Source organism: Argopecten irradians, chromosome 2 (genome assembly GCF_041381155.1).
Source record: "Argopecten irradians isolate NY chromosome 2, Ai_NY, whole genome shotgun sequence".
Classification (NCBI taxonomy): domain Eukaryota; kingdom Metazoa; phylum Mollusca; class Bivalvia; order Pectinida; family Pectinidae; genus Argopecten; species Argopecten irradians.
Window position 1 is genome coordinate 35,054,128 of NC_091135.1, and position 13,210 is coordinate 35,067,337.

The window sequence follows — 13,210 nt, forward strand, 5'->3', positions numbered from 1 at the left end:
GTATACATGAATCTGTAAGAGGTTTGCAATAATAGTGTATACATGAATCATGTGAATTGTAGAGGTTTGCAATAATAGTGTATACATGAATCTGTAAGAGGTTTGCAATAATAGTGTATACATGAATCTGTAAGAGGTTTGCAATAATAGTGTATACATGAATCTGTAAGAGGTTTGCAATAATAGTGTATACATGAATCTGTAAGAGGTTTGCAATAATAGTGTATACATGAAATCTGTAAGAGGTTTGCAATAATAGTGTATACATGAATCTGTAAGAGGTTTGCAATAATAGTGTATACATGAATCTGTAAGAGGTTTGCAATAATAGTGTATACATGAATCTGTAAGAGGTTTGCAATAATAGTGTATACATGAATCTGTAAGAGGTTTGCAATAATAGTGTATACATGAATCTGTAAGAGGTTTGCAATAATAGTGTATACATGAATCTGTAAGAGGTTTGCAATAATAGTGTATACATGAATCTGTAAGAGGTTTGCAATAATAGTGTATACATGAATCTGTAAGAGGTTTGCAATAATAGTGTATACATGAATCTGTAAGAGGTTTGCAATAATAGTGTATACATGAATCTGTAAGAGGTTTGCAATAATAGTGTATACATGAATCTGTAAGAGGTTTGCAATAATAGTGTATACATGAATCTGTAAGAGGTTTGCAATAATAGTGTATATACATGAATCTGTCGAAGAGGTTTGCAATAATAGTGTATACATGAATCTGTAAGAGGTTTGCAATAATAGTGTATTGTAAGAGGTTGCAATAATAGTGTATACATGAATCTGTAAGAGGTTTGCAATAATAGTGTATACATGAATCTGTAAGAGGTTTGCAATAATAGTGTATACATGAATCTGTAAGAGGTTTGCAATAATAGTGTATACATGAATCTGTAAGAGGTTTGCAATAATAGTGTATACATGAATCTGTAAGAGGTTTGCAATAATAGTGTATACATGAATCTGTAAGAGGTTTGCAATAATAGTGTATACATGAATCTGTAAGAGGTTTGCAATAATAGTGTATACATGAATCTGTAAGAGGTTTGCAATAATAGTGTATACATGAATCTGTAAGAGGTTTGCAATAATAGTGTATACATGAATCTGTAAGAGGTTTGCAATAATAGTGTATACATGAATCTGTAAGAGGTTTGCAATAATAGTGTATACATGAATCTGTAAGAGGTTTGCAATAATAGTGTATACATGAATCTGTAAGAGGTTTGCAATAATAGTGTATACATGAATCTGTAAGAGGTTTGCAATAATAGTGTATACATGAATCTGTAAGAGGTTTGCAATAATAGTGTATACATGAATCTGTAAGAGGTTTGCAATAATAGTGTATACATGAATCTGTAAGAGGTTTGCAATAATAGTGTATACATGAATCTGTAAGAGGTTTGCAATAATAGTGTATACATGAATCTGTAAGAGGTTTGCAATAATAGTGTATACATGAATCTGTAAGAGGTTTGCAATAATAGTGTATACATGAATCTGTAAGAGGTTTGCAATAATAGTGTATACATGAATCTGTAAGAGGTTTGCAATAATAGTGTATACATGAATCTGTAAGAGGTTTGCAATAATAGTGTATACATGAATCTGTAAGAGGTTTGCAATAATAGTGTATACATGAATCTGTAAGAGGTTTGCAATAATAGTGTATACATGAATCTGTAAGAGGTTTGCAATAATAGTGTATACATGAATCTGTAAGAGGTTTGCAATAATAGTGTATACATGAATCTGTAAGAGGTTTGCAATAATAGTGTATACATGAATCTGTAAGAGGTTTGCAATAATATGTGTGCAATAATAGTGAATCATGAATCTGAAGGTTTGCAATAATAGTGTATACATGAATCTGTAAGAGGTTTGCAATAATAGTGTATACATGAATCTGTAAGAGGTTTGCAATAATAGTGTATACATGAATCTGTAAGAGGTTTGCAATAATAGTGTATACATGAATCTGTAAGAGGTTTGCAATAATAGTGTATACATGAATCTGTAAGAGGTTTGCAATAATAGTGTATACATGAATCTGTAAAGTTTGCTGTAAATCTGTAAGGTTTGCAATAATAGTGTATACATGAATCTGTAAGAGGTTTGCAATAATAGTGTATACATGAATCTGTAAGAGGTTTGTCAATTGCAATAATAGTGTATACATGAATCTGTAAGAGGTTTGCAATAATAGTGTATACATGAATCTGTAAGAGGTTTGCAATAATAGTGTAGTTACATGAATCTGTAAGAGGTTTGCAATAATAGTGTATACATGAATCTGTAAGAGGTTTGCAATAATAGTGTATACATGAATCTGTAAGAGGTTTGCAATAATAGTGTATACATGAATCTGTAAGAGGTTTGCAATAATAGTGTATACATGAATCTGTAAGAGGTTTGCAATAATAGTGTATACATGAATCTGTAAGAGGTTTGCAATAATAGTGTATACATGAATCTGTAAGAGGTTTGCAATAATAGTGTATACATGAATCTGTAAGAGGTTTGCAATAATAGTGTATACATGAATCTGTAAGAGGTTTGCAATAATAGTGTATACATGAATCTGTAAGAGGTTTGCAATAATAGTGTATACATGAATCTGTAAGAGGTTTGCAATAATAGTGTATACATGAATCTGTAAGAGGTTTGCAATAATAGTGTATACATGAATCTTAAGAGGTTTGCAATAATAGTGTATACATGAATCTGTAAGAGGTTTGCAATAATAGTGTATACATGAATCTGTAAGAGGTTTGCAATAATAGTGTATACATGAATCTGTAAGAGGTTTGCAATAATAGTGTATACATGAATCTGTAAGAGGTTTGCAATAATAGTGTATACATGAATCTGTAAGAGGTTTGCAATAATAGTGTATACATGAATCTGTAAGAGGTTTGCAATAATAGTGTATACATGAATCTGTAAGAGGTTTGCAATAATAGTGTATACATGAATCTGTAAGAGGTTTGCAATAATAGTGTATACATGAATCTGTAAGAGGTTTGCAATAATAGTGTATACATGAATCTGTAAGAGGTTTGCAATAATAGTGTATACATGAATCTGTAAGAGGTTTGCAATAATAGTGTATACATGAATCTGTAAGAGGTTTGCAATAATAGTGTATACATGAATCTGTAAGAGGTTTGCAATAATAGTGTATACATGAATCTGTAAGAGGTTTGCAATAATAGTGTATAATGAATCTGTAAGAGGTTTGCAATAATAGTGTATACATGAATCTGTAAGAGGTTTGCAATAATAGTGTATACATGAATCTGTAAGAGGTTTGCAATAATAGTGTATACATGAATCTGTAAGAGGTTTGCAATAATAGTGTATACATGAATCTGTAAGAGGTTTGCAATAATAGTGTATACATGAATCTGTAAGAGGTTTGCAATAATAGTGTATACATGAATCTGTAAGAGGTTTGCAATAATAGTGTATACATGAATCTGTAAGAGGTTTGCAATAATAGTGTATACATGAATTGTAAGAGTGTATTTGCGAATAATAGTGTATAATATGATAATCTGTAAGAGGTTTGCAATAATAGTGTATACATGAATCTGTAAGAGGTTTGCAATAATAGTGTATACATGAATCTGTAAGAGGTTTGCAATAATAGTGTATACATGAATCTGTAAGAGGTTTGCAATAATAGTGTATACATGAATCTGTAAGAGGTTTGCAATAATATATGTATACATGAATCTGTAAGAGGTTTGCAATAATAGTGTATACATGAATCTGTAAGAGGTTTGCAATAATAGTGTATACATGAATCTGTAAGAGGTTTGCAATAATAGTGTATACATGAATCTGTAAGAGGTTTGCAATAATAGTGTATACATGAATCTGTAAGAGGTTTGCAATAATAGTGTATACATGAATCTGTAAGAGGTTTGCAATAATAGTGTATACATGAATCTGTAAGAGGTTTGCAATAATAGTGTATACATGAATCTGTAAGAGGTTTGCAATAATAGTGTATACATGAATCTGTAAGAGGTTTGCAATAATAGTGTATACATGAATCTGTAAGAGGTTTGCAATAATAGTGTATACATGAATCTGTAAGAGGATGTAATTTTCTTACACAATTCAAAGACTCAACAATTGATACCTGCATAAAGAGCATGTCCACCAAACACGCAACCAACTTCTCAAATATGCTCACTCAACCAACTTCTCAAATATGCTCATGAAATCTTGTTGTGACTGTTTCTTCAAGATGTAATTCTTATGCTCATTTTCAACTCTACTTCACTTTCTTAAAGGCCAGAAAAACTTTGTTAAAATGTGCATAAAATCACTTATGTTTGTGTATCTTGGTAAATATTTCTTTTGTATTTTTAAATGATTTACAGGTTTTTGAGAAAGCATCGAATCATGAAATTAAAATCCAGTATATCAGTGTAACAGTGATTCTGTATAGACACCATGTCAGTGATTTACTTCATTGAAACCCAACAGGCTCACACAGCTGATTAAGGGTTTTAGATTAGAGATTAATTTTAGATAGTTTTGATATGTAAAATTTTTATGTTTGTTGACATGTCACTGTTTCAGAATCATAAATAGAATCCTAAGAGACCCATGGTTGATAGCACTATGTTACGCTACACTGTGATAAGTGAAGCGTGGCGTAGTGCAACCAACTGTGGTCTTCGACGATGTACCTGTGGTAATGCAAAGAATATGTTTATGTTTTGAAAAGCTCTTATACTTTTGAGTGCTTCCATTCAGAAAAAAATTCTTTGATAATAGAATATTTGTATTTGATAAAGCACTTTTTTTATCTATGTATATTTGCTATTAGTTAGGAATTTACACAATAAGGTGCAGTTTATTTCATAAAAACATTAATGGCATATTAAAGCCTCTTTTGTTCACTTGTTTGTATCTTTTTTTACACCACTCGATTTCTTGATTTTCTTCCTCTGTTCACTGTCATCTTTAATATCTTTTACATTAATTATTGCCGTCCTTATACGTATGTGCATTTGTTCTGCATTTAGTTAATGTCTTCTTACATTACATAATTACTGTAAATATACTTAATTTAGTGGTAGTTTTATTTTAGCGCTTTTTGCACCGTCTTTGAACCTTTTTTTCATGGACAGCGCTAAATTGGGTGAAAGGGTATTTACGGTATCAAAACACCGAATTACACTAATTTCCATCCTCACTAAAATTCATAATTTACAGTTTTTCACATTTGCGCTAAAATTTCAATGCTCTGAAATAAGTATGTTTATGGTATTGAGACTTTTATTGATTTACAACAAAAGCTTGAAAATATTTGCATGTATCATGCTTTAAAGTCTTCATTTTATTTTAGTTTTTGCTCCAGACATTTGCACATGAAAACCTTAAATTATACAGGTATGAAAAAATAAGATTTTGTCTGTTTTTTAACCTATTATCCCACTGTCCGTCTGAAGACAGAATGAAAGCTTCTCACTAACCATCTATTTTGTGTCCCTAAAGCAATTTTATATTATATAAGGTGTGTAGACTGTGATTAGCACAGTACCTTGTAACATTCATTTAAATTTCTTGTCTAAAATATCTTTGTGTATACTCGCCTAGTGATATTTGTACCATGGTGTGTCAAGACCCTTGAAGTTCATTACATGTTCAATACCTAAGGTAATGTGTCAAGGACATTTAAAGGTCAGTTTAAGGTTATTTAAATTTCACTCCAAGGTCATAGTACCAATGTTATATAAAGGCCACCTCAAAGTTATAATTTAGTTGTGTCAAGGTCATATAAATGTCACCCCAAGAGTATAACCTGATTATGACAAGGTCATAAAAGGTCACTCAAAAATATAACTTGGCTATGACAAGGTCATATAAAGGTCACCCCAATAGTATGACCTTGTTATGACAAGGTCATATAAAGGTCACCCCAATAGTATGACCTTGTTATGACAAGGTCATATAAATGTCACCCCTGAAGTATAACCAGGTTATGACAAGGTCATAAAGATCACCCCTAGAGTATAACCTGGTTATGAGAAGGTCATAAAGGTCACCCCTAGAGTATAACCTGGTTATGACAAGGTCATAAAGGTCACCCCTAGAGTATAACCTGGTTATGACAAGGTCATAAAGGTCACCCCTAGAGTATAACCTGGTTATGACAAGGTCATAAAGGTCACCCCTAGAGTATAACCTGGTTATGACAAGGTCATAAAGGTCACCCCTAGAGTATAACCTGGTTATGACAAGGTCATAAAGGTCACCCCTAGAGTATAAACTGGTTATGACAAGGTCATAAAGGTCACCCCTAGAGTATAACCTGGTTATGACAAGGTCATATAAAGGTCACCCCAATAGTATGACCTTGTTATGACAAGGTCATAAAGGTCACCCCTAGAGTATAACCTGGTTATGACAAGTTCATAAAGGTCACCCCTAGAGTATAACCTGATTATGACAAGGTCATAAAGGTCACCCCTAGAGTATAACCTGGTTATGACAAGGTCATAAAGGTCACCCCTAGAGTATAACCTGGTTATGACAAGTTCATAAAGGTCACCCCTAGAGTATAACCATATGATTATGAAAATCTGTGAACAGATTTACAAATTAACATTGTGTTCTCCAATCTGGGAATATCGCTAATATCATGATCCACGATAATCTATTAATTATCACATGTATTATTAGAATAGATTGTTACACCTTTTAGAAGTTAGATGATAGCACATGTTTGAATATTATGATTGTGTTGTGCCAAATATTATGTACATGATAGTTATGTAAAAATGGCTAACAATCTATGCAATATTATAACTACATATACTCAGTAAAGCAAAATGTATAATCACACCTTGCCTGCCTTGATGGATATAGAACATGTTCTTGGCAGGTACTTATTCTGTAAAATCATTAATCTCTGTGGGCATCTTATTTTAGCATATTTTATATATTCAGGATCTTGATCCAGAAAAAAACACAGAAATTCTAAAACAAAAATTCAATGAAATGGAAAAAAAAACACAGAAAATTCATGCAGGAAGGTATTCTCCCAGAATCCATGTTCCGAATAAACAACAAAACTTTAACCCACAAAAAATATTTGATTCTGCAGTTTGTACAATGTTGCTTCTAAAACATGTGTAGAAAGTGCACAAGTACATGTATTGGAAAATGTTGTGAATTGTTTTACCTGTGTATATATATATAGAGAGAGAAGCGTTGTTGTTAATGTGTAACCGATCATTGTATTGTCGTTATTGAAATAAGAGTTATAATAATGCTTAAATACTTATGCATTAATGTAACTTTTTGTATTTATTTATTTTATTTATGTAAAGTGTCATACATTGTCGAACACCCACGGTTGATTGCACAATGCTAAACTACAATGCATACTTATTAATGTATGGTAGTATAGAGCAATCAACTGTGAGTTTTCGACGATGTATGTCTCACTGATCTTGAAAATTTGAAGTTTTATTTATTTGATATAAAAAAAAATTGTATTGGATACAGTTCATTTTAAAAATGTATCATTTGTATAAAGATATGATCAAATAACAATGATTCGAGAAGACTCACTTATCAAGAGAGCGTATAAGGGGGATACTTAGAAAAATAAAGCACAAATTAAGTATAATGATTCATGATATCATATGACTAATTAAAAAGTTGACATTTTGATCTATCAGAGTTACATGTATTTCCCTCTGAGTAAAAACTCAGTAGTGATGTACAATCGCAACATCTCAGAGAAATTTCCATCACTATTTGGAAATCACATTTCCGAATATTGTCGGAAAAGTTTCTGAGATTTTACGGTTGTCCCGACGTAGTGAAAAGAAAGGAGTAACTGTGATAGATCAGAACAATAATACTTGTATCGAAAGTTTAATTTTAGATTATGGTCATAATTTCAGTCTTTGTAATTGTTTTTGACAATTTTGTTTTTCATGAATTTCTGTTTAGCAGATTTAAAGTCCTGGCTGCAGAAGCATGGAGTTGACAATTTAGGAGAGGGATAAATTGTTTGGGTTTCAAGTGAACAAATATTCAAGGAGTGTTTTATCAAAAAATACATGTAAGTCTTAGAAATTGGGGCCATCGTTGATGTTTATATCCAACAGGTAATTAGTTGAGGTATTTGTTTTAGTCTATATAACTGATTTTATTGTTGTTTTTTAATAATAATGATGTCATCATACACTACTGTAATATTGTCATTTTACTTTTCTGTAATACAATGTAATGTATTACATTGTAATTATAGGTTACTGTAATAATATTATTATAATACTATAATGATGTCATTATGATTATATTACTATAATTAATAATATTATTATGTATTAATGTTGTTATACATTACTATAATAAGGGGCAGCGATGGCCAAGTGGTTAAGATGCTGAAAAATTACCACAAACCTTCCACCTCTGGGTTGCGAGTTCAAATCCCATGTGGGCCAGTTGCCAGGTACTGACCACTGGTCTGTGGTTTTTCACTGGGTACTCCGGCTTTTCTCCACCAATAAATTTGGCATGTCCTTACATGACCCTGGCTGTTATAGGGATGTTAAACTTATAAAACCCTTACTCTAATAATGTTATTATAAATTTATGTAATGTTATTTCATGTAATATAATAATGTCAACTTCAATATACATTACTCAGTAAAGCATGTGTTCATATTCACTGTCTTTGTTTACTTTCTGATACCAATACTAGTGGCTAGCTCCCAGCTGAATTATCCAAACTTAGTAGAATGTTGTCCTATAAATCATAGGTCCTGACTAAAAGTGGCAATTACCACAAAATACCGTCACAAGTGTATTGTGGCTTTCTATGTGGCTGTTGTGGTCCTGATCCTGTCTTCCCTGGTCATTGAAGTTATCAGTTATCCAGAAATACTTACACAGAAATGAAAACATCCCAATCCTATTGTATGAATCTTGAAGAGATTGCAGTAGAGACTCCACCATCCTTACACTGAAGATATAACCAGAAGTTTTCTCTGAATAGCTGCCCCTTCCTTTATCTGTACTGATTTTATCAAACATCTATAACCATGCAATGGACCCGTATCACTCAGTTCCGTCAGAATGAAAAAAGGAGGCTAAGTATCCTTCGCTTTGGATGGACACAAAAAAACTTTTCAGATTTATCATAGGGACCTGAGAATTATATCTAGATAGTCAGTGTATGTATACCTATCTTAGTCCCATCACAGGGACTTGAGAATTAGATACAGTCCATGTGTATTCAGACCTATCTATAAAGTCACACTTTACGTAACTAACACTAGCAGCAAAACGTCAAGTTAGATTCAACCTCGATATTGTAAGTATTCGTAGATGTAGTTAAAATTAAGCTATTCAAAGAATATTGATAATGATTTCTCAATAACTTTCGTACATTAGTTGTTGAAAGTTGATACTTGTAAACATACATTCATTTTAAACTGGTTTCATAGAAGTAATGATCGTTGCCGAACAGAAGTCAGAAAGTTCATGACCTGTTCTTGGAAGACTTCAAAAAGACATGATGTAGTTACCATAGTCCCATGTTTGTTTGAAAAGTGGGACCCACTTAACCATGTTCAATATTTATTTTGATTTTTATCGAAATTTACCAAATCCTTACTGTCCTTCATAACTGCGATTTAGTTCTATCTCTGCATGATTTACAACAGGATATTTTCAAAATTCTTCTAAATCATGTAAAAAAATCATACAGATACGGATATTGGGACTTTAATCTCATCACAGGTACCTGAGAATTACAGTCCGTGTGTAGTTAGGTCTATATTGGTATGAACACAGGGACATGAGAATTAGATAAGTCTATGTATTTATACCTATATCAGTGCTGAGAATTATATACAGCCTGACATTTATATTTAATCTCATCACAGGGACCTGAGATACACAATCCATGTGTATATAGACTTGTCTTAGTCTCTTCACAGGGACCTGAAAGTTATAGTCCATGTGTATTCAGACCTATCTAAGTCTTATCACAGGGACCTGAAAGATACAGTCCATGTGTAGTTAGGTCTATCTTGCTTGAACACAGGGACCTGAGAATTGGATAAGTCTATGTATTTATACCTATATCAGTCCTGAGAATTACAGCCTGACATTTCTATCTATTTTAGTCTCATCACAGGGACCTGAGACACACAATCCATATGTATATAGACTTGTCTTAGTCTCATCACAGGGACCTGACACACACAATCCATGTGTATATAGACTTGTCTTCGTCTCATCACAGGGACCTGAGAGACACGATCCATGTGTATATAGACTTGTCTTAGTCTCATCACAGGGACCTGAGATACACAATCCATGTGTATATAGACTTATCTTAGTCTTTTCACTGGGACCAGACACACACACAATCCATGTGTATATAGACTTGTCTTAGTCTCATCACAGGGACCTGACACACACACAATCCATGTGTATATAGACTTGTCTTAGTCTCATCACAGGGACCTGACACACACACAATCCATGTGTATATAGACTTGTCTTAGTCTCATCACAGGGACCTGAAAGTTATAGTCCATGTGTATTTAGACCTATCTTAGTCTTATCACAGGTATCTGAGAATAAGATACAGTCTGTGTGCTTTACCTATATCACAGGGACATGGGCCTGAATTAGATAGAATTGATAGCATTTGGACCTAGTACATTTTCTGGGTTTGTGTACTTAGTTGTCATTGCTATTGTTTGACTATAAAATTAAAACTTTATAACAAATTATTAAATCAGATGATAATTAGAGTAATTAAATCTAAATAGATGATTGTATGTATAACAAATAAATGCAAAAAAATAACAGAGTTTAAAATAGAAATATGAAATATAAAATAAAATAGATAAATAACGACTGATTATACACTTAAATTCATATATACTAAGAACTTGAGTGTTAAATGCAAGTCCCTGTGGTATTCTGTTGTTTCTATATTTTTAGCTCACCTAGCCCGTCTGTCGGTCCGTCCATCAACATTTCCTTTGAATCGCTACTAGTCATAGAGTTCTGCATGGATTGTAACCAAATTTGGCCACAAACATCCTTTGGAGAAGGGGAACGGAACTTGTATGATTTTTAGCTCTGACCCCCTGGGGGCAGGAGGGGCATGGCCGAATAGGGGAAAGAGAGGTTAATCCTATAAATCGCTACTTCTCCTAGAGTTCTGCATGGATTGTGACCAAAGGAGTAGATATGATAGGACCAGTATTTGGCCTTAATTTTTCAGGCCGAAAAATATTAACTCTGATCCACATCAATTTCACATCAATAAATACTCTCATACTTGCCATTCATCAAAACAACTTTTTATAACCATGTGCACAATGTGCTCCACCTATGACGTCATCAAATTGATGATTTTCCTCTTCTCGCCAGATTTTGCTAGAATTTCATCATCTTTAGGTTAGAAAAGGCTTGAAATGTATTTGGCCGCCACCTTGGAGCAACTTTATATTTTGCATGGATATGCGTAAATACATGTTGATGACGTCATAGTGAACATAATTGGCACATGCGGGATATTTTCGGGATGTAATGTGTTAGCAAATGTATTCAACTGTTATATGGCAAAATATGTTGTTCTTTACTGGAGAATTAATTTTGCAGCCATATTCGAGTCTTAACGTACCTTCTCCTTTGGCCACAAACATCCTTGAGGAAGGGGAACAGAACTTGTATAAAATTTGGCTCTGACCCCCTTGGGGCAGGAGGGCCCTGCCCAATAGGGGAAATAAGGGTAAATACTACAAATCGCTACTTGTCCTAGAGTTCTGCATGGATTGTAACCAAATTTTACCACAAACATCCTTTGGAGAAGGGGAACAGCTAGAACTTGTATGAATTTTAGCTCTGACCCCCTGGAGGCAGGAGGGGCATGGCCAAATAGGGGAAAGAGAGGTTAATCCTATAAATCGCTACTTGTCCTAGAGTTCTGCATGGATTGTGACCAAATTAATTTGGCCACAAACATCCTTGGGGAAGGGGAACAGACTTGTATAAAATTTGGCTCTGACCCCCTGGTGGCAGGAAGGTCGTGGCCCAACAGGGGAAAGAGAGGTAAATCCTATAAATCGCTACTTGTCCTAGAGTTCTGCATGGATTGTAACCAAATTTGACCACAAACATCCTTTGGGAAGTGGAACAGAACTTGTATAAATTTTGGCTCTGACTCCCCGGGGCAGAAGGGGCGGGGCCCAATATGGGAATTAGAGGTAAATATTCGAATTTTTCCGATAGGAAACAATGAACCTGTATTCAGAAACCAGGTGAGCGATACAGGCCCTCTGGGCCTCTTGTTAATGATAAATATACAATTTCATTATGTGTGTGGATTATTTATTCACGTGCAAAACTCTGAAATAGATGAAGTTTATCAAAATGAGTTTAGAAAATAATTTAAATGTTCGGAGTATTGAAGATTTTCCACGAAATGGAATGATGGCACATACTCGTATTACATCGACAATGACTAAAAATAAACGTTCGTGCCCGGCTCTATTGTCTGTAAAGAAAGACAGCGGTAACTTCTGAGTCATCAAAATCAGTCTAAACAATTTGTTAAAACAGTTTTTCAATATGGTCATGTATGTGTAACACACTCTGCAGAAAACCATGGCCAAGGACAATTTATAGACAATACTTAATCCTTTTGTGAACTCTTGTGTGTGTGTGTGTGTGTAGATATGTATTCCGGACTGTCAATGTTTGAAAGCTACTGTATGCAGAAAACTCTAAACCAAATCGACATTTCCATGGATACAATAGTGTGTCTATGAAAATGGGAATTGGTGCAAAATTGATAGTCTTAATTACTGTTACTTTACTAAAACCTATAATTTATTCAAATTATGGTTGCGTAAGGAATAAAAAAAAAAATTTGATTCATATTTTAGCTTTAAATAATATTCTGTTTGTATAATCGGATTTGCACATTAAATTTTAAAATGCAATATTTTAGAGTTTCTCAAAAATGCGTGTATTATATGTACGGTTTCAGAAAATAAAATTCGCTAGCTGTTCAGCTGTATGTTGTCATTGGCTTGTAAAATCATAACCCTGTTTGCACTATTTGATAATGCAGTTGGAATTTAGTGTGTTACAGAAAGCCTCTTGCAATTCTAAGA

The 13,210-nt window shown here is 33.3% G+C and overlaps 1 long non-coding RNA gene across 1 annotated transcript; it reads left to right on the top strand.

Moving 5' to 3' along the window:
• Positions 1-3,991: 3,991 nt before the first annotated feature.
• LOC138315287 (uncharacterized) lies at positions 3,992-8,732 on the top strand. The gene is made up of 2 exons (XR_011207481.1): positions 3,992-6,374; positions 6,419-8,732. It is a non-coding gene; the product is annotated as an uncharacterized lncRNA (long non-coding RNA).
• Positions 8,733-13,210: the final 4,478 nt, after the last annotated feature.